The sequence below is a fragment of the Arachis hypogaea genome, chromosome 12 (assembly GCF_003086295.3).
Source record: "Arachis hypogaea cultivar Tifrunner chromosome 12, arahy.Tifrunner.gnm2.J5K5, whole genome shotgun sequence".
NCBI lineage: Eukaryota > Viridiplantae > Streptophyta > Magnoliopsida > Fabales > Fabaceae > Arachis > Arachis hypogaea.
Window position 1 is genome coordinate 15,983,445 of NC_092047.1, and position 3,903 is coordinate 15,987,347.

Consider the following 3,903-nt stretch of genomic DNA (forward strand, 5'->3'; position numbering starts at 1 on the left):
TTTTTCCATTGCAAAATAAACCTATTTTCATACAAAATAAATATAAATTTAATAAATACAAATTTTTATCTAATTTGTATTCGAATATTTATAATATTTCAAAAAATAAACAAATTTATTATTGTATTATCAAACTAAAAGAAAAGTACTATAAACAAGTAAGTCGATATAATTCAAAACATAAACAAAGTGTATTGATACATCAACTATAATAATAAGTAAGAATCATACTAGGTGTGAGCACGGGTCGGTTTGGTTCGGGTTCAAGGTGAAATTAGAACCAAACCGATCAAAATGTAATTGGTTCGGTTTAGTTTGGATTTGCATTTTTTTGTGTATGTACCTGAACCAAACCAAACCGATTAAAAACGAATTGGTTCGATTCGGGTAATTGGATACCCGATGACTTTAAAATTCATAAAAAAAACAAATTTTTATCTTAAAAATTCAACAAATACAATAAACATTTAACATCAATAGAAATAATCCAAACATGTTAAACACCAAATACAAAACTCATTAAAATCCAAACATATTAATAGTGAATAATCTTTGTCTAATACAAAAGTGCAATAGAAAACTCACTAAAAACCATATATATATATATGATCGGATTCACGGGTTGGTTCGGATTTCGCACCCCAAAACCGATATCCGAACCAATCACTAACAAAGGCCATCGGTTTGGTTCGAGTTGGACCCGATTACCCATTGGTTCCAGAACCAATTTAATTGGTTCGGTTCGGATTGGGACGGGTAATCGGGTACCCGCTACCCGTGCTCACCCCTAAATCATACATCAACAAAATAAATCTATTTTCATACAAAATAAATATAAATTTAATAAATACAAATTTTTATCTAATTTGTATTCGAATATTTATAATATTTCAAAAAATAAACAAATTTATTATTGTTAAACTAAAAGAAAAGTACTATAAACAAGTAAGTCAATATAATTCAAAACATAAATAAAGTGTATTGATACATCAACTATAATAATAAGTAAGAATCATACATCAATAAAATATGTTGATACATCAACTATAATTCAAAATATAAACTCAGTGTATTGTTCTTATAGCATCATATAAATTTTGAATGCCAGCATTCTTATGTATATGGACATTATCTCCATGATTAGCTCATCAACTTTCAACTCCATGAATGATTCCTTGCATTGTCGGGTATAGAAGAGTTGCAGTCGTATAGAAGAGTTGCATTGTCGGGTATGTTGCAGTCACCTATCAAAAAAATGACAAACCAAGTCAAAATCTCAATCAACAGCTATGACTGGGAGTTGTCTTATAGTAACACAAAAAATCTCATGTAGATGGAGTAAGTATAATAAAAAGAATACGTTTTCTAAAACAAATAAGCCAGGGGATGAAATGAAATACAAATAACCTGAGAAGCATCCAGCAGGTTCAGGGCCATAAGCTAACATTGGAGGGATCTTGAGTTTGCGTTTTCCACCTGGCCATAAGCTTTTAACCTTGCAGAATGGGACTATTCCCCTTTGCTGAATAGCTGATGGCTTTTCAAAACGTACAGAACAAACCATATTAGTTTAATAATAGAAGTTTTACATTCCAAAATTTCAACTAAAAGTACATGACAAATACATTGGTGGGACAAACAATACGGTAGTTTACGCATAATAAAGCATAACATTGCAAACACCATGCTAGGTTCTATGCTGGCACTATACATTATAAATGATTATATATATATATATATATATTTTAAAGAGACTAGTAAAAGTTTATCATAAGCATAAATGCCTCTGAGGAGATTCAGGTTCAGAAGTGGATGGAATGTTAAAACAAATAAACTAGTTATACAAAAGAGTAATATAAAAGAGTTATACAAATAAAAGAGTTATACAAATAAACTAGTTTTAAACTAACAAATTTTCAAATCACACTTTGGATCTACTCCTTTGTTTTTATTCTACATTAAAAAATAATTATTGTACAAGATAGGTGGAGAAATATATTTATTGTACAAGAAGGTTTTAGTTTTAGAGCTTTAGAGATGTGAAAAATATATTTAATGTTTGTATTCTACATTAAACTCTTCCTGAAATTATAAAATAAAACAAAAGGAAAAATAGTTAGCTGTACCTTTGTTCGAAGGCAGATTGACTTAAACTCTTCCTGTAAAAATTGAATGACAGCATTTAGAATTGGAACTTTTATCATAATAATAGGAACTTGTTATATGCTTAAAATTCTTGCAATGTGTATAGAACTACATTTATGTGAAAAAAGTAGTACTGCGTTCTAATCAATTAACTGTCTAGTCTATAATGGCATAGCTGGCATAATAACTAAAGCAAGAAATTATAAACATACCTCTATGTTTTGATGCAACAAAGTGATGAGCTGAAAGATTCAGAATTGCGAAAGAGTGAGAGTGAGAGGCATAATTTTAAGTTGTAACAGCAAAGAAAGAATTAATATGAGGATGTGATACCTGAAGAAATAGACAATGAGAAAATTGTGTTTCAGTGTCAGTAAAAGTTGAGAAAGCTTGATTGAACTCCTACAGATGGAAAGAAAGAATAAGAGATTGTGATTGGGGATGGAAAAGAAGAAAGTAAGAAAGAGAGTAGGGTACCTGGTTGGAGCAAGAAGTGAGGAGAGAATGAAGGGCCAAATTGAAGGACTTGGTTACTTAGTTACTTAAAGAGGCACCAAATTTCTCGTGGACTATGCAGAAAACCTCTGTCATGAGGGGAAGAATAATCAATATCTGGTCCAGCAAGAACGATTCCGAATGGATTGATTGAAGGATGGCTTCCATAGTAATGCAACTTTATATGTTCCATGTTCACGGTGCTACTCATGCTGGGAATTTGGAAGATGTCTTTAGTGTAATTGAAGAGGTTTGGGTACTCCCGAAGTAGCTTCTTGTTGCCCTTAAAGTGAACTGCATAAACCTACAATTCCAGCAAAAGCAAATTACTCTGAAAAGTTTTGGAACAAATATATTGCAAAATAAAGAAATCCTATACTTAATTGCGCATATGTATAGCAGTAACTAAGTTGCCACATATGTATAGCAGCAGCAACATTAGCACTAAATCAACAATAACACATTGATCAACATAAAAATCAAAAAATAAATAGCAAAAAAAATGGCAGAGGCAGAGGCAGAATTGAAAAATGAAAATGAACAATGCTAAATTGATTATGAATGGCAGAATGGATAAGTGCATCATGATGATGATGACAGATTGTATCAAGAACAAATAAATCCCTAATTAAAATTAGCTTAAAAAATTGAAGAGTTGAGATTAGACATGTTACGAGAAGGAAGAACTGAGAGCAAATGGGAGCAGATGCAATGAGAGCAGCGGTGGAGGGAGCTTGTGTGACGATGCCATGAAGGGAGCAGAGGCGTCGAGAGCGGTGGCGGGAGAGAGCTCGTGCTACGATGGCGACGAAGGGAGCAGACGCGACGAGAACAGCGGTGGACAGAGCTTTGCCCCGATGGTAGGGGTGGAAAGTGGAATCAAGCCAGGCTTTGCTCTTAACAGGCCTAATTTTTCATATAGTTAATTGACCTTAGTTTAGCCTGCAGTTTATTATAAGCTTTTTTTAAAAATACTAAGTCTCATCTGTTATTCAGTCTGGCATGGCCTATAATCTGTTAAAATGTCTGATAATTTTTTTTTATAAAAATAAAAATATTATTTTAAAAAATTATTTTTTAATAAAAATATTTATATATAATATATCATATTTAATATTTATAAAAATTTTTAAAATTTTAAAGTATTTAAAATATATAAAAATATTTATAATAAAATATAATAAATTTAAAATATCTAATAATTGTATTAATAATAAAAAATAATTTATATATTGAATTATGTTTTAACAAGTCAGGCAGACT

General features: G+C 31.0%; 1 long non-coding RNA gene across 3 annotated transcripts; it reads right to left on the bottom strand.

The window, feature by feature from the left end:
- Window positions 1-938: 938 nt before the first annotated feature.
- Window positions 939-3,528, bottom strand: LOC140177289 (uncharacterized). Of its 3 annotated transcripts, none has more exons than XR_011869106.1 (6): window positions 2,623-3,523; window positions 2,479-2,547; window positions 2,358-2,387; window positions 2,127-2,159; window positions 1,408-1,530; window positions 939-1,244 (listed from the first exon to the last, which is right to left on the bottom strand). It is a non-coding gene; the product is annotated as an uncharacterized lncRNA (long non-coding RNA). The 3 variants fall into 3 exon arrangements; XR_011869105.1 differs by having other exon boundaries at window positions 1,408-1,537; window positions 2,623-3,472; XR_011869107.1 differs by lacking the exon at window positions 2,479-2,547 and having other exon boundaries at window positions 1,408-1,537; window positions 2,623-3,528.
- Between the last annotated feature and the right edge of the window lie 375 nt (window positions 3,529-3,903).